Raw genomic sequence first — 27,209 nt, 5'->3', positions numbered from 1 at the left:
GGAGCTGCTGCCAGAGAACTCCCCTCCCCGCCCCAGGGAGCGCTGCATTTTTTAGGGGAGCGGGCTGCGAGTGCTGGTTCGCCCTGAGGCCGGGAGGTGAGAGTGGGAGCTGGGTGCCCACACACGAGCACGAGCGATTACAGCGGATTTTCCTTCGAACAGTGAGACAGGCACACGGCTCTCCCGGGGGAGGCTCTCCTTCGGCCTTGCAGCGCTGCCCTCCCGCGTTCCCGCTGTTCTCAGCCCGGTACGACCGGGCGGGCTGGCGGGCGCGGGCGGCAGACACAGCCCCACCGGCCGGGCGGCAGCGCCGCGCTCCCCACGGCCCGCGAGGGGACTCCAGGGAGGGGAGGGCTGAGGGGGGCGGAGTGGCGCCATCCCGCCGCCGTGCCCGGGAGGGATCCCCGACCCGCCGCCAAGCGCCGGGGGACGGGTGCCGCCCCCGCAGCCTCCCGGGCAGCCGGGCACGTGCATTCCCGCGGGAACGCCGGCCCCTCCCGTGTGGGTGCGCGCCAGGGCCCCGCGGCGCTCGGCGGCCGGGCTGCGGGCGCGTACCCCCCCGCGGCGGGAGCGGAGTGCGGCGGCCGGGGAGGGGGCAGGGGAGGAATGACTTCATGCCGCCGGAGCGCCGTGAATTAGGAGCAGCGGCAGCTGCCGGCGGCGTCGGGATGTGGGGGTGAAGTGACAGCGGGAGCTGCTGCCAGCCGAGGAAGGAACAGCACCGGGCACCCGCAGAGCCCAGGGGCTCTGGGCCGCCACCAGCAGCCGCTGCGGGAGGGAGGGAGGAAGATGCGCTGAGCCGGTCGCTGAAAGGTGAGCGGGAGCTGCGGGCGCGGGGGCTGCGGCGCTGCCTGGCCAGGGGGAACGCTCTGGCCCGCCCGGCTGCCCAGCACTGGCACGGGCTGGGGCTGTGCTGGCCCGCCGAGCTTCCTTCTCTTTCCCTCTCCTGCCTTCTCCCGCGGTTCCCTCCAAAACCGGCGAGGCTGCTCTCTGCGAAGCTCCACAGTGTTGCGTTTTATCTTCCGTTGCCAGGATGTGCGGTGGCCCCGTGCCAGCCCCCGCTGAGCGGCCCGGGCTGCTCCCGGTGCCCGTGTCAGAAGGGATGGCGCGGCCGAGGGGCATTTGTCAGTGGCGCAGCACAGGACGGGGGCGAGGGCGGGAGCGCTGTGAGCACTGCGGCAGGTGCGGGACTGCGCCCCGGGCTTCCCCGGGCTCTCCTCGACTCGATGTGCATTCCTCGAGTGACGGGTGACGGGGAAGACATCTTAGGGCAGAAGGATTTCAGGAGAACAGAAGCAAAAAAGGATGTCGTCTCATGTACAGACCTGCATTTGGAAGTCGCTTCACAGGAAACTGAAGAGTGTAGAAGTTGGAGAACCAGCCCTTACACCAAAATGGATTCTTTTGACTTTTTCGGAGAGTTGTGTGGTTTTTTCTTTTTCCGTTTTTATCATTCAGCACAAGATTCGTGATAAACAAAATAGTAGCAAAATTCAGATGAATGTTTGTTATATGGAAGAATTGATGAGTTGCTCTTTCACCATATCATCTGTAGAAGTGGAAAAAATAAGAGGGCATTCAAATTGTAGGTTGGCCATTGACGTTGCTCATTGTTTGTGGTACGTACACAGGTCTCAACATCAAATCAAAAGTGGTTTTGAATTGAGTAGAAGAGAAAAAAATCTGCCCGGCCTGGTTTTTTTTTTTTTAATTTGTTCTCTGAGAAGAAAAGCTTGCCCTAAAGCAGATATGGCAGTACAGGAGGCTAGGGTTGGTGTGCAGAGGGAGATCATTAGAATAAGCACTATCTGCGGTTGTAATGGTTAATAGATCTGTGTGGTTTGGAAATGAAAACAGTGAATGTCTCTGGGAAGTAAACTATTAATCTCTTCTTAATGAAAAAGGAAGCAGGGTACTGGAAGCTGAAGGTTATTTTATTTGATGTCAGTTTACCTGTATGTTCATCTTAAAGGAACCCTACGTGTTCACAGAGAAGCTCAGACAGTTGTGGGATTCTTGGTTGAAGGCTCTGATCATGGTGCTAATGACAGAAACAGTACTAAGGGAGGTAATGGAGTTGCTTGGTTTGTTGTCATTATTTCTGGGAAGATGTTTAAATACATGTATTTGCCTCAATAGTGTTGCTGGGTGTGCAGAAGACGAATGATGGCTACAGAGACAGAAAATGTGTATAAAAGACAATTGAGGCTTCACAAGGCTGAAACAAAGAGCGAGTGATGAATTGCAGTGTCAGAAATCAGTCCAATAAGCAAGTCTTGGCCCTGAAGAACAGTCATTAACTATGACCCCGTATAGGCTTGTTGCTTTAAGCGCATCATGGCATATCCAATGCGTGTATTTCAGGCTAGAAACAAAATCTCATTTTGTCAATCCTGTATCTTTCATCTACCAGCATTTATTTTGTTCCTGTAAAACACTTGAAAGTGTTGGTTAGGACATTTCTACTGTTTTTTCCTTTATAAAATAGAGCATGGCTGACTGTCTCAGTGGTTGAAATGTTGTAGTCATTGGCTGATTTCTTCTCTAATTGTGTGTTGTTGAAAAAAGAAACCGTTTAGCTGGGTTCAGATGCTTCACATATTAGTCCACCCATTTGATATAAGCCAATTTCTTCACTGAATGGCTACCCGATCAATTGTTGTAAACACAGGGTAGTATGAGTACTCACTAATGTTGACACAATATTATCCCAGTAAATTTAGGTCTTTGTGCTTCTTGGCAAACCTAAATAATATTTCAAAAGACTGGTAACATTTTTTAAAAACAACATGGTGTCAAGGATTAATTGGTGAAGAGCCATACTGCAAATTTGAATTACTTTTGTTTTTATCTTGTGTCCTCCAAAGGCAAATGGTGTAATGTGCACGTGTCCATAGGAAAAATATGTACTTAATTATCAATGTGAATTGATAAATGGTGTAACTAGTGTAAATCCACTTCCTACAGATTTCTCTCCTAGAACTCTTCTTCCTCCTTCTGTTACTGTAACTTTCATAACTCTGCCAAGCAGAGAAAAGCATCTTTATTGTGGTTGATCTGGGGCAACAGCCCTGTTGACTGGAAGAACAGCCTAGTTGGCCAGCTGGTTGGTGCTAGACAGACTGGATAGCAGCTGAGATTTAGTTGCCTTTTCCTCAGAGGTTCTGCTGTTTTGGAACACTTCATCTGGGTTAGTTCTTCAAATTTGGAAGAGCTTAATTATCTTTGAGATTTCTAGGCCGCAAGTCAGCCTTTGAAACAGGAGGTTCATTTGTCCAGTTTTATGAGCGGGGGCCATATGGGTATGTTTGCATAAAGCTTGTTTCCTTAGGAGAACAAACTGAAAACCCAGTGACCTTGAATGCACTTGAAGAGGTTTTATTTCACTTGTCCTTTCCACGGGCTGAAATGGAATAATTCAGTTAAATATATTTTCTATTATTATGAGAATATTTAAAGCTTGTGTTTCTGAGTGCTGTTTGAATTATCTGAAATAACCATATTTCAGAGTAAGCATATAATTTTTCAGTTATGTTGTTACTGGGCTTTTAGTTGGATTATTTTTTCAAGTTTAAGAATTCCTTGAAGAAAAGCTTGAGCAGGGTGTAAGGTAACAAATATTCAAATAGGAACTTAGAACTGTGTACTTTAGCATGTACAAACAATCAACAGTATTTCAACAGTAGTGATACCGTTTATTCTTTTGAAAAACCAATGCATTGACACTTTCCAAATTTACTTCTTGTGCATAGCTAGCATTTCTAGGAGAGAAGAAATTTCCATCTGAAAAATAAATGCCGGGCATAAACTGAAACTTTGTCTTCTACTATGCAAATGGATTTCATGTTGAACTAATTATTGTCAATAGAAGATCTTTATGTGAGTGCCCAGTCAACTGCAAAGGTAGCAATCATTGAGGAGAGCTTGATAAACTCTAAGATAAGAGTTTTATTCCTTTATAATATATTAGTGGTGGGAACAAGACGGGCATTGATTATCTTTTTATCTTGAGTTTGATATAGTCAAATAAGTCAGCACTTCACAACCCAGGTAACGAGCCCCTGAGTTTACTATGAAATATGGAAATAGAAGTGCAGAGTTTGCATATGCTTCTTGCAACAGCAGGCTGATTTAAGCCTTTCCCTTGAAGGAGATTGCATGTAACAGGAACACAAGCACGAATCCATTTATTTGTATTGCTTTCATGATGCATTGAGAGCTTAGCTTTGAGGAAGTCTTCATATTGTATAGTCTTATAAAATTACTCTATTAAGACAATATTATAAAACAAAACAATCTGATTGAACTGGAACTGTATGTTTCCAGTACATGTCCCAGTCTTTAAATATAATCTTATCAGAGGAGAAAATAACACAAAATGGACTCCCATAGGACAGTCGGTGCAGATGTCCCAGCCAGACCAAAAAATTTGGGGTTTTTTTCAATTTAATTCCTATGGTAGCACCAGTAAGGGTTTTGTCTTCCCTGACATACTGAAGATATGCTGCATTTCTGAACTGGCTGTGTTTCTGTGATTGTAAATTGATTCCAAGGTATCTCTGCCCTTCTTCCCTGGCTGAACCAAGTATAAAGCATGAACTCTGAAGAAGAGCTGCAGTGGAAGAATTTCCGTGTTAGCTAGCGTGTAGTTTTCTCTAGCAGAATTTAGGTTGTTTTCTAACCTTTATTAAAGTGAATTTAAAAATTTTCTATATTGCTGTTCTTTGCCTTTACAGGATTCATAGGGAATTTGACCTAGCTTTTATAGCAAGTGCCTGGTCTCTGCACAGTTATGCATCCTTTCTGCACTAATGTCCCAGTAATTCATCAAATGTGATAGGCAGATAGGTCTAATACCAACATCCAATCTTGGTTTCTCTTACTTTTATTGCCTTTTGTGTCACATCTTTGTTATAGCACTATTCCAGAAGATCCAAAGGTATATCATAGTTATCTTGGCAGCTGTTAGCTAGCCCGTAAAATGTGCTGCAGTTTTAGTGAGATCATATAGATCTTAATATATCCATATAATTTTATATATTATATAATATATATATTTGCTAACTACTCACTCATTTGCCTTCTACCTCCTACAGAATTTCTACTTACACATATGGTGAGCACATAACTTTGGTGAAACGATCTCACCACCTGTTGTTTTAGAATAGCACAGATGCTTATTAATGGCCCTTCCATGATACTGTTTATAGTACATGTTAAACCTCACTTAAAATACTGTGGATCATATTGGTAAAGGATATTATTACTTCAGCAGCAGCCTTAAATTGGTTCCTGTTCAGCATCTTGACTTCACTTGCTGATTGTTAGTAGGTAGGAGAGAGGTAAACCTCACGGAAGAGTCAAAGCTGTGATGCTTATTAAGAGAGCTGTCATTGAGTCCTTTACAAGTTGTTCTGTGAAAATGCTGCCGTTTGGATAGCTAATCAACCTGAAGAACTTCAAAAATCGTGAGCACACAGATTCTCTACATTCATAAGTCTCGAGTTCAGCTGATGGTCAGACCAAGGCTCAATAGCAGAGTTTTTGCACTTCAAAGCAAGGGAAAGTGATAACTACAGTACTTGAGCCTTGGCCAAGAGTGTCTCCTAATATATGAGATAGATATATATAGAGATATATCTCTCTCTATATAGATATATATAGATATATATATCTTTTTCTTTTTTTAGTGGGAAAGTCAGTTTTAAACTGACTAAGCTAAGTTTAAGTAAATAAATGTTCCACCAACTCCTGGTTTTCTTTGTTCAATCTCATCAGTCACTTTGATTCTCACCTTTGCTTTCAAAAAATTTTGAGAGTTCTGTCTAATATTTCTGGTCTGCAACTCTCTACATTTTTCTTTGAATTGTTTTTTTATTTTTGTTGTCTAACCCAGTCAAAGTAGAAGTTAAAAATGTATTTCTCCTTTGGAATAATCTATCCACAGGTAGACCAAGAAAAATTCTTGACTAAAGTTAAGTGACAGTTCACTTTAAGTTTGAAAGCACAGTCAGTTAAACAGAGTCTGCTGCTTTCAACCTTCCCACGGTGCTTGCTTGAGGCACAGAAATTTCTTGATATCTGCATGTTGCTAGTGAATTCCAAGAAAACACTATTATACACTGAAAAAATATACAACGGAAAAAAGGAACAAAAGACATGTCTCATTTAATTTAGCAAAAGCTCCTAGTAACTAGTAGGACAAGTGGCTTTGGACTTTTTGTGATTTTTTTTTTTTAAATATGAAATATATATGAAGAATTTACTTCTTTTCCTGTGGTACATGACAGATGGCACTGATTGTTTGTGTTTAGTATTGCAAATAAATAAAATTATAGCTGTTCACACTAGAACAGTGACTGTCAGATGCCTGTTCAAACTGTATAGGGTGGGTAAAAATCACTTCTTATTCAATAGAAGTCTGTGGCACATTATAGATGTAGCCTGTGAGAATATAAATCTGCTATTAAAATGAGATGGCTGGCAAAATTCCAGTAAAGGATGCTTAGAGAAGTAATGAATAAATTAGATGGAGTAATCATCCTTTGATACAGTCTCCCAGTGTTTGGTGCTCAGCATTGATTAGGAGTTCCACGAGCATAAAGCAGTGTTTGCATTATTATGTTTAATTGCAGGAGGCATCGTTTCCTCATTGCCTGTTTGGTTGATCTGATTTCTGTTCACAGGCTCCACAGTATCCTTTGGCAGTTATATGATTCAGTGCATGTGGAGTGTAAGGAAGTAAGTCTCTTTGTTTTCGCTTAAAATTTGTTACCTAATGGTTTAATAGGGGGCCTTTTTAATTGTCATGATGCGAGTAATGTTAAACAATTGTTTCCTTTTCAGTTTCTCAGGAGTCAAGTTTTCCTATATTTCTGTCACATTCTTCTTCCTCAAGAACATCTTCCTCTGTCCACTCTTTCTGCATATATAAGCTGTTTCATATCTGATTCATTCTTTGTCACTTTTTTTGTATGCTTCCAGAAAATTTATCTGCTGTGCAGTGGTCAGAATTTAAGAACTCTATTTAGTAGCATAATAATTTCTATTTATATCCCATTTCTTTTCCATTTTTTCACTATGCATATTTTTCCAGTTACTAATTACTTTTTCAATTGGACTGATCTCTTGTGCCCCTGTTAGGTTAGTTTTCATTGTAGGATCAATAAAATAATATGCTTGTATGACTGCAAGGAACTTATGCCATTAGCAAGAGACATAAAAGTTGATAGCTGGATATCAAAAATGAATATTTTAAATGTAAGAAAGAACAAAATACAGTGTGTGGCCTTAGAGAGCAACAGAGAATCAGTCATAAACCCTACCTTTGTTTTGTGTTACTCTTGTTTTAAAATCGTTGGATGATGGCAGCTTTACTGAGTTGAGCTAATGTTTGTGAGTTCAGACATAGCAAGCAGAAAATAAAAGAGAATAGGATTTGATAATGCATATAAGAATTGGAGCATGTGAAAATAATTCAGACTCTAAAAGGCAGGCATGATGTGAAACACTTTATTTTAAAAAAAACCCCAAACCTAAAAATAGACTGCTGCATTTTAAGTAACTGTTATTTGTAAGGTCTCATGGAGTCAAAGCGTGATAGGAGATGTGAATGGAGTCTGCATAAATATAGAAGCTGTATGACTTGAGAGAGAGACATAGCTTATCAAAATGGATTACAGCATGCCTCTAAAGCCTAAGGGAACTACAGCTTTTTGTTAGTGAAATAAGCCCATTTTATTGTATATTTGTTTACATACAGGGTACTAATGTTTCTAAACACCAAAACCTTTTCCAAGGAAAATATTTGTCTTGAATAGGGAGTTCCCCAAGTTATCCTGAATATCTAGAGGCTTTCTCCCCATGTGTTTATTTGCCTGCAGAGAGTTCAGGTGTTGATTTGTTGGATGGCAGCAAGAATTGTACAATGCCAGTGTCATTCACTCTAAGTGAATTATTATGCAAAAATAATGCCAGCACTGCTACGTGTCCTTTTAAAGTCTATTTTTTGTATCTGTACTTAATGTGGTACTACTAAGGCCTGACTGGGGCAATGGCAATATTCTCTTCAATTTTACAAAATCAAAATCAATGATACATGGTGCAAAACAGGTGCAAAGCCTTCATGCATCCCCAACACGTGCACAAAGCGTCTCCAGAACAGATCAAGTTTGAATGGCTATTTATAGAAGATGAACATGATAGCCCTGTGCCCGGAGGAACACAGATGCTGGATAAGAAATTTAAGCATGTAACATCACTTCCTCACTGATACTTTTGTATTCATTACACGTTCATGTGACAGTAGGCTTTTAATATAAGGTAATAATGGGGAGTGATTTCATTAGCATTTAAGGAAGAAATTGCATGAAGGTGTTTTGCATGGAATGATGCATTAGCTAATTGTCACACTGGAAGATACTTTTCAGTTGTATACTCTGCACAGTTATGCAATTGCTGTGGAGACCAAAGAGCAAGGAGAAACATTTTGCTATCCTCTTTTTTTTCAGATACTGGAGAAATGTATTATTTATGTAGCACCTTTCATCCTGGAAGATCTCAAAACGTTTTTCAGCACTTCCATTTTCATTGGCAACATTTGGAAGTAAGGGATGAAAGCTGTTATTTAAACATTGTTTTCCAGCATTTGTATAGCTGATAAGACTGCAGATCAGAGTTATTTATGCAAATCTCCAGAAAAAGGTACTGATTTCTGATGACTGCTGCAGCACGCTGAACCGTGCTATTTCCTTCCAAGCAGAAAATTCTCTTTCCTTTCACTTTTGTGCCTCATAGAAGCAATTTTTGAAGTCCGTTCATCCGTTACAGACTGCTGCTCTGCTTCTTAAGCAGTGTTTCCAGTGGGACAACACACTATGCAAATATATTTTGTATAAGTGTATTACGTTCTCCAAGTCCACTCTTTGTTAGCATTTCTCTTCTTCAATCCTCTTCTAGCATTCTTGGTCTGGCTAAGCTATGGACTGGTTCCCCTCTTGCAAGTTTTGCAAGCATTTTTTTTTCTTTTACTGAATTTTGTAGTGTAAAATTTTTGAGTTTATAGTTGTGTCTCTCCTGGTAGTACAGTATTTCTTAACTACTGTCTTGAACGTTTATTTGGAGACTAACAGGTTGCATACCTTAAACAAATGCATATGATTTCTTAAGCAAACTACAAGGCAGAATCCTAGAAAGAAGAAAACTTTAGCACTGTTCTGGGGTCAACATCCAAATGACTGCCTATCTTCCTGTGGTGGTATGTTGCTTTAATTTCCTACTGCAGTGGGAGGGGGAAAAAGGTGACAAAAACATTCCAAGTTTCCTCTGCTTTCCAGACTACATAATCTGAGTTAATTGCTGAACACTGTGTATTCTTTGAGCCTAAGGCAGCACCTGAGCACCTCATTTTGGTGTCCAAGCATGTTTTTGTCAAGTAAGCTCTCCTATCCAGCTCCTTTTGAGGGGAGCAGTTGTCTTTGTGTTTAATAGGGATTCATTACACTTTCCTCTCAGAGCTGCTCTTCAGTATCATCTTTCATAATTCTATTCTTGTATGAATTTTGGTAACAAGTTTCTGAGTTTGGGTTTGGGTTGTTTTTTTTCTTTTATGAAATGGCTATCAGCAGGATCAGAGTTGCAACCTTTGCTTTAAGTTAAACAATGTCTGTGGATACTGCTGGGGACTAGAACAGTTTGATATACGACTGTTAAGCTGTTGCCAAGTATTTTTGTGCATTGTTGATGTGTGTCAACTTGTTCTTCTGAACAAGTCAAAACTTGGTCCGGGAATTAGTGTGGGTTAGATGCTATTTCCCAGTAGGGGATTTTAATGTTGTTTAGAAAATAAATTTTCATATTAGAAGCCTCTTAGTTTACCTGACTCTTTTCTTTGATGTGGTTGCTGTTGAGGCAGGCCAGATTTTTAGCTAATTTGACTGTCTTTTCTCTGTTCAAGCTGTTGAAAACAGTGGAAGCTTTCCTGTGGTTTGTGTCTTTCAGCTGATATTCCTTCTGTGACACTCTTCTTGAACACTTACTTAATCATATCTACCATTTCTTCTCTTGAAGAAATTTCAACTTCCCATCCCCCCTTTCTGAAGTATTCCTGTTCTGCTCACAGAGCAGTAATTTCAGTGAAGTGTTATAATTTATCTCTGTTCTCTGAATGCGTTTGAAAGCCTTGTCAAGGAAAGCAGAAATATTTTGGAGTAACGTGGTTTTCATAGTAACAGTTGTAGATACTTTCAATAGTTTTACTTTCTACATATGTTTTTCTGTGTGTGATGTGAAATCCAAGATAAGTCATAATTTAGCACTCTAATTTGGTTGATTCTCCCTATATAGTGCTAATTTATAAGATAATTATCATTCTGATAACAGTGGCCAAAATACTAGACTTTTATTTTGTCACCAAGGGTCCTCTCTTTTAAGAGTTTCTTGTGTAAGAAAGGACATAGATGTGGACAGGTTGGAAAGAAGTTAAATAGGAGTTAAATGTCACCAGAAGAATGGGAGGGTGGATCTAGTGTGTGTCTTTCTGCATAAGTCAGATATAAGAACTAAAAACTTAATTGTATACTCATACTAATGTTGATATGGCAGTTGTTTGTCCAGTGGCTGAGTTTTTCCCTCCTCCTCCATATAAAGTGCCATCTCTGTGGAACTAACGAGTGTGAGACCAACATGAGTGAGAGAGTAATTGCTTTTACAAAGATCAGTAATAGCAAAATTTGAGTAACTTGAAGTAAAGGTAGCCGTGATCTCTAGTCTGAACTTTTCCTTTTCTGCATATGTGTGTATTTTGGTATTAGCTAAGGGATTCTATCTTATAGTTTGTGGGTATAAAGACTTCTTAAAAACTAAGGAACAAAGGCTTCTGTGTTGAGGTTTTTGTTTTGTCTTTCTCATAGGTTCATGTTCTTCTCTCCAACTAGCCAGCTCACTGAAAGCCAAAATCTTACACTGGGCTTGAAGGCTCTTTATATCTAACTTGATGTATCACTAAATGAGAAAGTATTCAGGAAAGCTTGAAAAGATTCAGTAGGATTAAATAGTGAAGCAAAGGGTTTATTCCATGCAGGAGCAGCCTTTGAAAGCTAAAAGCAGCTAAAGAAAGAGTCATTAATTGTGGGAAGTTAACATGTAAAATGGGAATCAGAAAAGAAGATTTTTCAAATCCTTTCAGCTACTGAAAGCGTTGAATCAGAGGTCTTGAGTTTACAAGTGATCAAGTAGAATAGAGGCCTATTAGGAATAAAGAAAAATTGTTGAAGTGGCTGTTATTTACCTGCCCATAATCAGCTGTATGTGAAAAGAATCTGTTTTCTTCTACCCTTGAGCGTGGTTTTAGCCATATTTGACCAGAATTTTTGATTATTTAAGGTGGCATGGATGACATCTGAGAGTGAGAAATAGTTGAAGTCAGTATCCATGTATCCATCTTCTATAAATAAAGAAGATTGCATGCAAGGCCTTGCTGAATGCTGCCTTGTCTGTTAACTGAAAGGCCTAACTATTCATAAGTTAATTCAAGCTTTATTCCTTCAAGTACTTGATTGCTCAAAAACTAACCAAAGCAGAACACAGGTTACTTTCTCTTTGTACTTCTCTTTCCATATTTACTGTTGCTTCCAGAGCTTCATGTAAAACTTGATGAAAACACATTCTGGCTTTTGTAATCATTTACTTGGTTTCACTTGGGAAATCTGCACACAGCTGTATCTGACAATAACCAGTTACTCCTGAAGGATCCTTTGTTGTCCTCTGGAAATCCTTTTGTCTCTGAACCCAAGAGGAATAAACCAAGATTGGAATAAGCTCTAAAATGCCAAGCTGAGTGCCTCACCATCTGCACTTGGATAATCCACAGCACACTTACTTGGACTGTGCACAATGTGCATGTTCTTTCCATGGAAACTGGAATGATGATGCGAGAATGGGAATGCCTAGGTCTCATCCTGACATTTAATCATGACAAGTCTGCAAGTACTTGTGAAATATGCAACTTTAACATAACCAGAATCTCTTTTTTGGTCTCACTGACAAAAGCTACTCTGTTGTCTGCACTGAGCAATACCTCAACCCCTTTTATTTACTGGAGCAACCCCAGCAGGATCTATCAGGCAGTATATGGTTTAGCTCTAGTTTTGTGCTGAAAACACCTGTTTTGACAAGTAATCTTTATTTCCACAATTGCTTGGAAGATAAGGTGCTTGGTACTTTCCCATTTATCTGAAGCTGAAGAAAAAATACATATTTACACGTGAGGCTTGTCTCAACATGTAAGCTTTCTGCCAGGTGCTTTGAGGGAGCTAAAATTGTGTTACTTCAAATAACCCATTTCAGAAAGAAAGTGGTTAACCAAATTGTCATCTATAGTCTTTACTACTTGAAGTACCTTCTTGAAAAGATACTTCATCTCATAGCTGAAATACTTTTGACTCCTTCCTCAAGCTTCCTAGGAGAAGACATAGACAAGAAAAGGTTTTTATCTTCAAGGGAGATTTTTCTACAAGCCTTTGATGAAATCCATTTTTTTCTGTGGAACTTTTGTGGAATCCTTCTCATCTTCAAATGGCATCTGTGACCAATTTTCTAGTCTGTTTCTCTTACTGTGTGTATATAAGCTACCAAAAAGAGTGGAATTTATTTGTCCCACATTGTTGGGTACAACTTGCATATAAAAACCAACAGTGTCACTCAAATTTAGTTTAAACTGTTCACCATTCCTTCTTCAATGCTTCTGTACTCTTCACTCAAGTATTTTGGAATACCAAGGAAATTGCAGGAGTCAGAAGAAAGCTTATATAATATCTTTTATAAAAAAATAAAAATTTAATGAGTTAGTTACCAAGGTTTATTGATCTGATGAATCCCAGCCAAAACAGTAGAAAAAACTATATAACTTTGCATGTGTAGCTTTAAGGCACAGGATTATAATTAATGCAAGTCACTGATAATGAAAAAAAGATCCTGTCAAGGAGACCTTGACATATTTTGAAGGTTACAAGTTTGACTGAAAGTAATAGGCTTAATAGTGTATCTTACTCAGTGAAAACTGTAATGCTATTTCGCATATGCCAGGCAAACACATATTCCATGGACACAGTTTCAGCATCGTTCAACATACCTATGTCTTACACTCTGCAGCTTTTTTTGTCATATATGTGTGATGAATGACTTCCCAAAAAGTTCGTGGTGGCGTTTAGATCAGTACTGGCCCAGACTGTAAACAGCTGCTTCAGTGTTCACTGTGAAAAGATTCCTAAAAGATGGAATAGTTAAGAGTCTTATCTCTTCAGAAAATACCAACAAGTATCTGTTTGAAGGGGAAGATCTGCTTTTCCCTGTCTTGCTCTGTCTCTGCACTGGTTTGCAGTATTGCGAAGTGTGTTCCCTTACCTTTCAGTCTCCTCCCTGGCCTCCCTCTATACCAAGAAATAAAAGCAAGAGGGAAATTTTTCCTGCAGCAGAAAGTAAAAACAGAATTACAAAGTGATCTAAAGAGCCATGGATATCTGGAGAGCTATGTAATTTCATACAGCTTCCATTTTTTACCAATGGAAAAAATTATTTTCCTATTGATAACTTACCTTCTCTTAAAATAAAACTCTGAAACCAAGGACATGCAAACTAAGTTTACTTGTTCAAAAGTGTTGGTAGTCAGAATGTTTAAATATAGCAAATTTGTCAACAGTACCTTAAAATACCTTTACAAGGCTCACTAAACATGTTTGTTAGATAAATTCAAAGGCAGCACAAAGCAGATTGAGTTTTCCCAGACCATCTAAAAGACCTGCATGACTAGTGCTTTTTTGACTGTTTACATGTAATGCATCTACAATCCTGTTCATTGCAAATTTATGTATTAAATACACAAAAATGATCACTTTATTACTGGAAAGCTATCAAACTGTTGAAACACTGAAACTGGGCATTTCTGTTTCTTTCCATATGACTCATCACTTTGTTTGCCTCCTTTAGATGTTTTACACCCCATTAATTCCTCATCATTACTTTGTGTGTTTGGTTCTTTCTACTTTGTACGGAACAATACGAACTTTGTTTTATTTGTCTTTTTGCGTTTTAAACTTTGGTACAGGCTGTTCTCCATTAGAGTGCCCTGTTCCATCTACAACAGAGTAAGATTCTCCCAGACGTCAGCATGTTGCCTAAAAATCAAGAGGGCAGCTTAATGTCCCATTATCTTTCCTACTCCTCTTGTAGTAGATACAATGAAGACTTGACTGCTGTGAAAGCAGAGGACTGCCAGCTGTGCTATATCCATGTTATCCAGTAGCGTGAAGAGAACCTCTCGTATCAGTTGCAGTCAGAGGATGCTGACTGGGTCTTTCAGATTAATTATTGAAAATGACATGAGAAACACAAGATGAAGAAATGCAAAAAAAAAAAAAGGCTCACTAATTATAATGAGTAAGATAAGTAAGGTCTTTTGAGGAATCTCAGAGAAGCAGCTTTAAAAAAAACACACCAAAAAGCAATTAAAAAAAAAGCCCGCACCCAAACCTTCCTAATTTATAAATTACTTGTTTTTCAGTTTTCTAGCCAGAACACTGTATGAGAGTTGCCTTTGCAGAATCCTTTGTCTTCACTCTCTAGCAGTTCCAGATCACTCTGTGCCTGTACCCCTCCCCTTTCTTTTTGTTTTCTCTCAAAGGACAAATATGAAGGTCAACTCTGGGCTCCGATCATATGTCTGAGTGATTGTTTCTAACTATACATCTACTTCTTTCTTTCCTAGCTTCTTTTACAAATTCATAGTTGAAAAACAAAGGCTTTAAAAGTTCATAATTGCAGTATATGAGGAAACTTCTCTACAAAAATGCATTATTAAGTATTTTTTCCAGAGGCTGCTAACAGATACAATTTCTTACTACTTTTTTATTTTACAACATCAACATTTTTTAAAAAAATAAAATCTTATTTCAATGCCTGCTTGACCTGTGTGTTCTGAAGGCTTTCTTGTGGGCCAGTTTATAGTGGAGATTGTTCTGCCTCATGTAGTATGCTACCCAACTTGCAGGTAAGATATATATGTAAGACTTTATTAGATAGAATATATATATATGTGTTAGAAGCAAAATATATAGCAGCCTTTCGGCTATCATCAAGCTCAAGGCCAGAGAATGTGTGTTCTTGTGAGTTTAGGAGTTAAGTATGCAAATCCTCATCTTCTCTTGAGAAATTAAATATTTTTGACTGTATAGCTAGAATCAGATGAGAATTCAGCCAGCGAAAATTCTCCAGTAAAGTTAATTAAAGCTGGTATCGTGAGAACACTTTACATTAATTTTGTATCAGATTATACTTCTACTTTCTGCAACCTTAATTAATCAAATCTTTATGGTTACTCAATCTATAGCACTGTTTGGGGCTTAAAAATATCAAGGGGTATGTTCCTAATTGAATATTGGTATATGGGGAGCTGAGGGGCAGAAAGATATTGGTCCCCTTTTCCAAGGGGGAATAGACTCTGAGCAGAAGGAAGAGTAAGAGGAAAAGGGCAGCTGGCCCTTCAGGACAAGAAATGGCAGCAGAAGGCAGGCAGCAAAGTAATTAACAGGTCTTTCTCCAGAAGAGTAGGTGGCCTTTACTGTGCCTAATTACAAACTGTAATTTAAAACATGCTGTCTTGTTCTCACAGTTGGGTCTTTCAGTGCTGGTTCATGCAGGCAGTCTGCTGAAGTCTCACGCCTCTAAGCAGGTAGGCAGGTAGTCTTTGCCTGAGACCAGCTGAAAAGACAGATTGCTTGTGAAGAGTTAGAAGTCTCACTCTTTGTGGACTGCTGTTATAGTTTAATCCCTTGTATATTAATGGCTTTGGCCTCTAATGTTAGTGTTTTACATTGTACCAGGATGCAAAGGAGTATCCACTTTAGTCTGTCTGGCCTCCAGTAAGTAGAAAGCTAAAATCTGATTTTACAAACTCTATGCAGATGTGTGACTAAAAGGAAAATATTTAGTTACTTGTACTGTATATCAGAAACAAGCAAGTTTAGAGTAGGCCATCCTAATGTCAGGAAATTGTCTTGCCAAGACTCAGTTGTGTGCATCAGTCGAGGACTGTATTTCACCTGTGACATGTTGATAGAAACAACTTTTACACTTGCTAATTGTGGATTAAACGATGTTTCTGACAACCAGTAACCTTCACTTTTACAGTGCTCCCAGTGAGACTGGGTTCTTGAGACAAGAAAATATCTGGGAACTGCATGTACCTTTTAGGAGACTGAATTCAAAACTGTAATCTTTTCTATTTTACTGAAAAGTGATAAGCATCTAGAACTGCTAGCCAGACTCTTTGTATTTGCTAATTGTCTGTCTCACCTAAGGCTGTTTTAAGATCTGATAACTAGAACTTTCTGATCCTAAACTTGCTACGAATGAGGCAGCAGTGTGCCATCACAGTCATTTGGACCACTGCTACAAAAGGGATATATTGACATGCCAACTCTACTGGAAGCCGCAAAAAGCACTGGAGGCTGGAGCACATGATGTACAAGCAGGGACCATGGGAACTGGGTTTGTTCAGTATGGAGAAGACACTACAAGGAGATTTGATTTAACAGCACTACCTGAGGAGGGATTATGGAGATGATGTAGACTTGTCTTGAAGGTCTCCAACAAAAGCATAAGTGGCAGTGGTCACAAGTTGCAAATTCCAACTACATGAAAGGAAAATCTTTCACTTAAAAAATGGTTTAGCATTGGTACAGGTCAACAAAATACCTGAGGAACCTCCAGCCCTGGAGAAACTAAAAATTCATTTGAAGTTCCTGAGCAACCAGACAGTAGTTTGAGGTTAGCCTAGCATTGAGCAAGTGGTTGTTGGACTTGATGGCCTCCAGATATCCCCTCCAGACAAAGTATTTCTGGGATTCAAAGAGACATGGTGATCTACTAGATGTACCCATACAGATCTTTCAATCCTGACTCTGAGTGTAACTCAAAAACCTTCTATGTGGAGATAGGAAAGAAGTGAATCTCACTGCTCATTTTCCACATAATAGCCTCATGTCAAGGAAGGAGGACACCTGGAATCCAGACTGTCCTCAGTCTCAAGAAACCCAAACCCAAGTCCAAGCGGGGGACAGAACCACCAGTGTAAAAGGTATGTTGAAACTGATTTATCATGTACAAGCACAACTCTTGTTTTCCTTCTGGTCCCATGCCTTTTTGTGGACAAGAGGATGCCTGACTTTTTAGTCTTGTGATCTGTGGGCCGAAGACCAGGAAACCTCCACTTCTGGATCATGCTCCTTAGATTAAGTGTATTGGTTTTAATTGACTCTGGAATAAAACGTATGAGCAGTTCTGGAAGTCCTCTTAGCTCTCAGTATTGTGTGTAAACCAGTCTTTTCTGTCACACAGTGCTTATTTCACAGGAATAAGCTGACCTAAGATCATGCAAGAGACAGCTTCAGTTACACCTACCCCAAAGAGTGTCCAAATGCAGCAGAGCAGTGCTCAAGTGCCAAGGTGATATGGGTCTCAAACTTCTGCATGTGGAATAGAGCAATGGCAAGCTGCTTTTCTCCTGAACCTGTAAGACTTGACCACAGTCTTTTTTGTGAAGAGTTTACTTCTGTTTTCCATATGCTGCCACATGAAGCAAAAATCTCACGAAGACAATGAGATGCAAACCAAATAAGCAATTCCATATTTAGGTATTAATGAGTTTGCTGTTGTTTAATGTGCCTCACTCTGGTGCAGAAAGACACAGATATGTGACAACAGGCATTGCAAACTAAATTTATCCTTGTATAAAACCCACCCACATAGAAGATATTCAAGAATAGCTTCATCACATGCCGAAATCTGTGAAACATAGAGCAACTCAGGGAAGTAAAGTAATTAATTAATAATGGTGTATCATTCATATTGTGCTGGGGGGATTACACAAGAAACAACAGAAATCAAGAAAAAGGTGTAGAAGTTCAGGGCTTTTTTGGGAAGTTTTTTTTGGTTTGGGGTTTTTTTTGGCTTGGTTTTTTTTTTTCATTGTGAATATTGGCAACATTATTCTAGGAGACCTTGTAGCCTCCTCTCCTGAAGTGTATTCACTTTCAACAACTCCCAAAGTCTTTCTGCACAGACCTATTTAGGAAAGTTAGTGAAAAATACTCATTCTGAGTAGAGAAAACACTTCTGATTCTCAGAAAAAAAGTACATTTGCTGGTAATGTTGCTGGTGTCGTAACATGAAGTAATTGCTTTATATAGGGCACAGAGTTTTTTTGTCTATTCATGATGCACTATTATAGTTTATACTTTGTTTTTACCTATATATAATTCTTTCTTTCTTATAACAAAACTATCATAGGGTTGGAGCTCCTAGATTCTATACTGATCTGTTTGGTGTTAACCATGATCAGCACAATGTTTTTGAGACTTCTTTACATCAAATAGAAATAGGCTTATGACATAGCATGGCTTTGGCTCTGTGTGTTTTAAGGAAAAAGATATTTGACCTTATAACAGTATACTGAGAGTAATTGGTGAAGCACATGAGCTGACTTGAAGCTGCTTATTCTTCTAGATATACCTCATCAGGCTTTTGTTTCTAAGAACCTTCTCCTTATCTAACACCAGGCATGGTTCTGTCTCTGCAGCTTCTCTGCACTATAATTGTTGTTTTAGAGTGCCCAAGATTAGTAGAAAGAATGCAGAAGAAGGAACGTACTATGAAGCTGAACAGAGCAAAAATCTGAGTCATATGGTTTCGCTCTGAAATACTTGATTGTTTATTGTTGAAACATCTGAAGGACATAATGCTGTGCAGCTTCATAAAAACTTAATGCGGTAACATTAGAACTCATTGGAGTCTTTGATTACACGCTTAATCATCAGACTAAAACCTCTTGCCTTTGTTGGCAGTGTAATGACAAGCTGTATTTAATCAAATTACATGTGGTGGTTAGTTTTCTTTAGCTTATCTGGGTTTTTTTTCGTGTGGTGGTCTCTATGGTTTTTTTTCTTCAAGTTGTCATTTAACTGGAAAGTTTACTGAAAATGTTTCAACTAAACTTACTGGGTAAGAGGCATTTGTTTGGTCTTGTGTGGGGTGAGTGGAAGAGGTGTGCTTGTGTTTTTCCCGGGAGTGTAGGGACTTTGTTTGTTTTTAAAAAATAAACAACCCCCCTTCTTTCTGCTTATATGAAGTGAATATGGTGAATACCTTTTTCTGTGCTATTGTTTTTGTCATGACGATGCCATAGCACCTAATTTATTCTTGCCTTCAAATAATATCCTCTTTCAGTTGTCAGACTCAGAGAATCCATATACCTTTACACATTCTCAGCAGTCCAGTTGTATGTTTTTTAAGAAAACTAAAAAATCCTTCTGTATTTATTTTTTGTGGGGAGAATTTGATTAAGTTTGGTTTTACTTTCTGTTGAACCCACTAGCTTTTGTAGTCCCTTAAATAGTATCCTGAGGTAGGTCAAACAAAAGGATAATTTACTTTAAAATAGCCTTAATAAACCTAGGAATCATCATATTATGTAATGTGATATATGTGGAGTTTCAGGCAAATAACCAAATTCCCTTTGTCTTTACACATAAGTTTGCCTCATTTGGCATACAACTCAAATGGCTAAAAGATTTGTACTGATTCCCAAAAAACATCTTGTCACATGTAGATCGCTGCTGTCTGGTTAAAAATGTGTTATTCTAATAATGACAACATGCAAAATAGCTCTGTGGAAAGGAGAGGACACGTGTCAAGACATGTAGATTCAGCAGTGCTTCACACAGGAATCAGTTATCCAGGGTTCGTGAATCTTCATCCAGAGGTCACCTCTGGAGAAGTAGTTTTCTATTTCAGTTAACCTTCCAGATTCTTGATTATTTTTTAAAAATTTTTCAGTGCTTTGCATGTTTTAACTTTAATTCGTGGCTAGGCTTCGCGAACGAAGATTTGGGAAGGGCTCTTGTAACGTTTGTTACAAGCACGCTGGTGGCTAAAACGGTCAATACAAGATAGACAAGTCCGGTTGCAAAAGGCACAGCAGAAAGACTCCTTAGATGGTATATTCTGCAAGGCACGATTCTTTCTGCGTTGTCTTTTCTCCTCAAGAGTGATCCTGCGTGCTTTCTCAAAAACATCAGCAGCGTTATAGTTGGTGTGTCTCCAGACGTCCCGATTGGAGGCCAGAGTAGACCAGTTATATTGATCAATATGGCCAAGGCTGAGATGTTGTTTCAGGGAGTCCTTGTATCTTTTCTTCGGGGTTCCTCTCTTGCAGCAGCCAGTGGCAAGTTCACCATAAAGCAAGATCTTAGGGTGGTCCTTCATCCTTGAGACGTGCCCTGCCCAACGCAGCTGTGTTCTCAGCAACATGGCCTCAATACTTGTAACTTCTGCTTGTTCTAGAATATTTCATAGTTAATGACATAAATGTTTTTGAATGTCGTTGATTTTAATATTTAAGTGTTAATGTTTGAATAATCCCCGTTGGGGGTTGAACAAGAAAAGTGGCAAAATACAAAAGGGAGAAAATACTGCTTGATTCTGAAAGTCATACTTTAAAGATATTCCTGACAAAGCGTTAACAATCAAGTTGCTTAGGGGAAGGAGGAGCATTTTGGAAAGAAAGATTTAAAACAGAAAGACTTGGAGGCTGAGCATCGTATAGTTAAGATGTGTCTTATGTGAATGTTGTTTCATTCAGACTGATGAAAAGCTTTTCTGGACTGAAGATGCATCTTGTCTTCCCATTTTTAGTTTGGCTCTGATTTCATTGGCGTCTGATGAAAACAAATATGGAATGTTATCTGCTGTGCAAATATCAGTGCTTTTTGTCTGAAAATACTGGTGCTGTTTTTATTGGATCATGAGGAGCCTGTAGGTATAAGGTATGTAGTAGCAATGGAAAATTTTGTTAATGGGAAGGGTAAAAAAGATCAGTTTTGATGGTTGGGATGGCAGATTTCAAATATATTGCACTAAAAGTTAAAATTAACTTACCTAAAGGTTGCCTGTGAAGCACACGTATAGTGAAGCTTTTAATCCAGTTGTAAATAGTCACGTTAGAAAATGTGGGCATTAATTGCTTGGTAGTAAAAGGAAAAATGTTGGTTGTCTTCTCCTCCCAGCAATTTCTTCCCTTAATTTTTTTTACAGTATGGATGGATTTCTGACTTAGCTGAAATCTACATGGGTTTTTTTTCATCAAATTTTGGTCTTGAAGTTTGCATTCTTCAGATTTCATGGGTGGTGTCCTAGTTTTCAATGTTACGATAAGTCAAATTTTCAGAAGTGGTAAGAGGCTTGTGTTTGCAGTTGATTGGTTCATAATAATTTCTGAAGCATGTATTCCTTTGTAGTATTTTATGTTGGTCACCTGAAACTGAGAATACAACTGTCTATATACTGTAATTATTCACTCAGACTTGGCATATGGGCAAGCGTCTTCTTTTTACCTATCGTTTTTGTATAGTATTTACTTTATAAATACGCTAATCGATGCTTGGAACAAATCCACGAACAAACATGTCAACTCTTGCAAGGTGCTTGCATTCTTGGCAGTTCTTGCTTCTCTGAGAGGCATTAGTTCAACTGAATAATATGATGTGATCTTGAAAAATACTTGTAATTTTGTTTCTATAATGAATGCTTTTTGGAAGTAGTCTGTAAGGTTGAAAAGGTGGTATGTATGCCTCTTCTACCTTTCTTGGTACAGAAACTTAAAAATGTCAAACCTAATCTTGTGTAAAGTTACCTAAAATAACATAGAAAAGATTCCTTGTCATCTCTCGTGTAAAACAGGGGTTGTAGTCTTGGGGAAGAACACATTGCTTCTGGTGTCTATGAAAGTCATGACTACAGTGATCATGATCTTTGAAAGCACTGAGTTCTTCTTGGTCTGTGATAGTATAGGCTAGTGAGTAGAGAATAGCGCCTTATCTATCTTGTGGTGTTAACATGCTTACCACATAGCCTTTGCTTGGAAAGAGACTGCCTCCTATCAGCTGCGAGATTCCAAGGATGAGATCCTCACGTGTTTGTGATTTCTCAGTCTTAAGTGAAAGAAAGAGACAGAAGGGCCATCTCAGCAGTTAGTGGAGTTTAAGGAAGACACTGGAAAGCACAGTAAGTGCTTCTGATGGTCATTTATAGCCACTTCCTATCTTCTGACAGATACGAATTTTGTTGGTGGGTAGATGTTGGCAGTGAGGTGGCTGCAGGGGCAGCTTTTGTGAGGAGAGGCCAGGACTGCCCTATGCTGGACACACACAGATCAAGTCAGTTCCATGGACCTACTGCAGGGCACAGCTGAGCCCCTCAGTCAGGATGGTGGTATCTCTGGGAAAACATATTTAAGCAAGGAAATAAAAAAATCTACACAGGTAGAGGAGAGAGAAACAAAGATAGTGAGGCGCAGCAGAGGGAACACAAAGATTGAAGGAGGAGGAAGAGGAGGTGGTGCTCCAGGCAGTGGAGCTGAGATTCCACTGCAGCCTGTCGAGGAGACCACCGTGGAGTAGGTATTTGCCCACCAGAGTGTGCCACACCAGAGCTCCTTGATGTTTCTTGAAAGAACTCGGACCCATGCTGAAGCCTGTGGCAAGAGCCCATGGAAAGGACCAGTGCTGGAGCAGGTGAGAAGTGTAAGGAGGAAGGAGCAGCAGAGGGGAAGCTGTTATGGATTGATGTGATTGCATATTCCCACTCCCCATCCCGCCTGGGCTACTGGGCAATAGGGAGCAGGTAGAGCAGCCAGGAACTAGAAGTAAAGCTTGAGGCTGGGCAAAGTCAGTGGCAGGGAAGGGTAGCAGACTGGTATGGAGGGAAGGTGTTCTTTTAACTTGTCTTTGTTTCTCACTATCCAAACCTATTTTAGTTGGCAGTAAGTTAGTTTTCCCTTTTGCTGGTGCTGATAGTTATTAACACATCCTCCTGTTTTTATCTCAACCTGCTGGCTCTTTCACACTTTCATCTTATTTTCTCCCTTGTCCTGTTGAGGGGCAATAAGAGAGCAGCTGGGTGGGCATTTGGCAGTCATCCAAGGTCAACCCACCACAGGTGGTTCTTAAAAGTTAATTACTTTAGAAATGGACAAAGATTTGGGATGTAAAGCAGTTGTTTTACAGCTTATAGAAAATCTACTAAGTTTACAGACTCTATGGGTAAGTATGTCTAAATGAAAGTAGTCATGCAAATGGAATGAATATTTAATGATACCCATCTTGGCAGGTATACATACGGATATTACATGGATGGATAAGGTCATTTTCCAAGTTCCCTGACCCTGAACACTCAAACTGTTGTATAGGAACATACCTGGTTTCTACTAATTTGGTCTAGTGTTATGATCCTTCACATATTTTTCTAGGTGCAAAGGTGGACAGTTCTCGTTGGATGGGGTAGAGTCTTATGGCTAGCTATCAGCATCCCAAGATCTTTGCCAAGATTTGCCTATAAAATAAGTCTCTTCTCTGTCAGGAGGAACTTCATGTTTAATTGTTTCTTCCTGCTCAGTCTTAGAGTCCATTTGGGTTTGTTTTCATGCAGTTTCTTACCGTGCTCTGCTTATATGTCTTTTCATTGGTTCTCAGTAACTTAATTATTTTACTCCCTTTATTGTTAAAGTTTAGCTTTTACTTGAACAAAGCACTTCTGTAGTGACTATAAGATGTGTGTGTATGTGTGTTTTCAGCAATGTTTTTATATAGTTATCTTCTTCCTCTCTGAGATCATACGTGCAGCTTACTTTTTAGGGGAAAAATGGTATCCAAGAACTCGCATCTATGGGTGATTCTTACTCTTGAGAGGTTTTTTTCCTTTGCCAGGATTTAAGAATTGGAAGTCTTAAGAAATATTCTACCCACATATGCATTCTGTAAGCGGACAGCTGGTACTTCTTTTCCTTATCCACAATATACCAGCAGGTAGAAAAAAGGAGGGAATCTGATTTGCTTGGCCTCAGACCTCGGGTAAGCTATTCAAGTAAGGAATACTTTTGTAGTCTAACAACATGAATTTCTCTCAGGAATTTTTAAGTTCTCCCGTTTCTTCTCATACCTGTGTTTTATGCTCATATCCAAAAAACATATCTTATACTTTGTTGCATTTTATTTGTTTTATGCATGTGGGAAGAACTGTATGTTCAGATTCTTCTTAGGCTCTTCTAATATTAGTGCTCAGCAACTTCTGTGAAAGTTGGAAGGTAGACTTCAGAACTTGAGCTGCAGGAAATATGTGTGCATTTGTTTGGTTAACTTTTCTTGTCATGAATATAAAACATCTACTGTATGTGGTTTTTAATAGGCCATCTCTTAAAGTGATTGGACAATTCTTATGGTTGGCTGAAATCAATGAGCTTTGTGAGAGTCCAGAAAATCCTACTTTGTTTATATTCTTCCACCACTGGCTCTTGTAAGTTGTCCACCCTGTTACCTTCCTCCATTTGATCCTTTCTTCTTGTAGATGAAGACTTGATACATTAGAGGGATAAGAATTAAGTATTTGAGCTTTAGTTTTGCTTGAAATTAGGGACAAGAGTAATATTTCAAAATATCAAATTCAAATATCTAACTAACACTGATTTTAAGTAGCTGTGGTTTGCAGAGCCTGTACCTTCCTCAATTGCTGTAGGGTATTGTGTTTGTCAGGGTACCTGGGTTTGCGTCTAGAAACGCATCTGAAATCTGAGTGTCATGGACAGATTGTGTAAGGCAGCACAGTTGCTAATTAAATATTAGTCTATGCAAGGCATTTACTTTTTTAGTTTCCATCTAGTTCCAGCATGTGGAAATCTGTCAGGACAGTTCTCCGAAGTGCATAGTTTTCAATCCAAAGTTTACAAAATGATCCTAGGTCAAAAAGGATTATTTAGCAAGAAGGGTTGTTTGTTTTGCTTTTTTCCTCTTTGCTTAGTTAGATTCTGTTTTAAACATGGAAAAGAGATCAGTAAGGTTCCTATCTTCAAGCATATTATGGCAAATGTGAGGCTTTTTTTTTTGTCTAGGTTAGAAATTATTTGGCCTGTCTTCTAAATGCCCATAAATACTGCAAAATATAAAATGTAAACTGCGCATAAGAAAGGATTTCATCATAATAAAGATTTGTTTATTAATACTTTCCTCTCCTCCACCTGATCCTGTGTCATTTTTCAAACTGGTTTCTTGCCATAAAGAATATCCTTCCAAGTGTTGCTGCTCTTCAAGTTTTGATCTCTTTGCTTTCAAAACGGTATTGTTATAGATCTGAGTCTGAGCTGTACTACTTATGTGGTTTTAAAGGATATGCATCACTCTGTGAGAGTCACACTCACTAAACCTTGCTGAATCATATTCTTGGATAGCTTGGCTATTATGCATGTATGCAGTTATGCATATGAATATGGAAAATTATCCCTTTATAGCACCTCATGCATTTGGTTTTGAGAAGCCCCTACCTCTGCCTACCACACTCTACTCTGTTTAAGAAAAAGTCATCTTTAAGACTTCAGATCTTGCAAACAGTATGAAATTGCTGCTATCTTCGCCCTCATCCTTTAAAAGACTGCAGGTGGACTTGCCTCTGCAAGGGCCTTAATTTAAACCTTGCTCTTATTTTCTCTGGGTCTGGCAAACATGCTTCTTCTCTCTTCCTCAATTCTGGACTGACGCACTGCTCTCTGTAGACGCAACTGCTGCCGAACATGCTAAGGTGAACAAGAGAAAGGAATACGAGGTAAAATATTTCCTTTCGTTAAAATGTTTTGTACTGTTAGATCTCTTTCCTTTGATCCCTCAGCCTGGTGCATTGTAAGGCATTTGGCCCTCTGGGATTGATCAATGCTTTAGTAAGAACCCTGTGTTTATATTGCTCTACATATTTTTACAGAAATTAATTTGCTTAAGATTTCCAAATAGGACAGCTCTAAGAAAACAAAACATATTGGTCCACCCTTGCAGCAGCAGCACTAGAAGGTTGTAAAAAGATAAATCCTGTTTGAGGCTGGAAAAACTGAAGGTTTCACAGGAGAGTTTCTCAAGGGCTACTTGAGTGTACCTCAAAAAACAAAAACAGACCCAGTTTTGTGGCATCTGTAATGTGATTTTAAAAATTTTCAACCTTGTCCTAAAGAATTCTAATATCAGCTTATTTGATAATGAATTACAATACAGAATACTTGCATAGATGTTCCTTCTGTTAAGATGAATAAATTTATAATAGACTTAATATAAAGAGGGTTCATTTTTCCTGCATGTTGACATATTTAATAGAGAGGTGGTTTTTTTCCCCTTGAATGAAATAGAGTGAAACAAAGAACAATTAGGATTATTTTTTTCTCTGATAAATATATGGCTTTCATACACCTGGAGAACATCTGGCAAACATATAGGAATATTTGAGTTGTTTACCTCCCGATGTTAATGCAGCAGGTATGTCCTGAATTTTGCAGGCAATAACATTGGGTTGGTTTTTTTAACTTAGATAGGTACCAAAGCTTCCCAGATGGCCACCTTCTAACATTGTGATAATATCAGTGGTCCATTATGAAGAATCCGTAAAGTATTCGTGCTGGAAGCAAGTCTAAAAAAAGCACATTTGAGACAATTATTTCAGGAAGCCCTAAGTAGGCTATGCTGTTGCATAGCAACAGAGCCAGGCAGTCCTTAGTCTCTACAGTAGTCAGTGTACACATGGGAACAGAATGCAAAAATGATGGAAACCTTGAAAAACGTAAGGCCGAGACTAAGAGAAACCAAAGTGAAATGATATACAATATAAAATGTGAATCTATTGTGTGAAGTATAATAAATGAAGTGCTTTTAAGTTAAAAAAACTGAAATGCTGTTAAGCCAAATCATGCACTTTTTTATAGCTTCTAGATAGTAATTAAAAGAAAGGCAGGATGTCTGATGGCTGGGAAAACTAATTCAAATGTAAAGTAGATTTTAAATGTCTGATACAGAAAATAAATTGGATGGAAAAGGCACTTTATTATTGACAAACCAAAAAGCTGACCAGATATACCAGGAATAAAATACTGATTAATGTATTGTGGCATAAAGAGGCTCAAATACTTACGTTATTAAAAAGCTGCTTGTCTCATGTTCACAGGTCTCCAGGCTAGCCCAGTGGTATTTATCTTTGCAAACACTGAAAAGTATGGTGTCATTGGGTATATTTTTGGCAACTCCAAGCTTGCATCTGAAATGTGAGATCTTAACAGAAGCATATTATATTATAGCAGC

At 39.1% G+C, this 27,209-nt stretch overlaps 1 protein-coding gene across 1 annotated transcript in view; it reads left to right on the top strand.

Annotated features, from left to right (window-relative positions):
* The first annotated feature begins 637 nt into the window (after positions 1-637).
* Positions 638-27,209, top strand: part of PKIA (cAMP-dependent protein kinase inhibitor alpha) — a 45,551-nt gene continuing 18,979 nt past the window's right edge. The window contains exon 1 of the mRNA XM_018079177.2: positions 638-813. The gene's annotated coding sequence lies outside the window, so the exon portion shown is untranslated. The remainder of the gene's footprint in view (positions 814-27,209) is intronic.

Source organism: Manacus vitellinus, unplaced genomic scaffold (assembly GCF_001715985.3).
Source record: "Manacus vitellinus isolate BGI_N305 unplaced genomic scaffold, ASM171598v3 scaffold_1_pilon, whole genome shotgun sequence".
Taxonomy (NCBI): Eukaryota; Metazoa; Chordata; class Aves; order Passeriformes; family Pipridae; genus Manacus; species Manacus vitellinus.
Note: the sequence above shows the minus strand (reverse complement) of the source record. Positions and strands in the feature narration are given on the sequence as shown.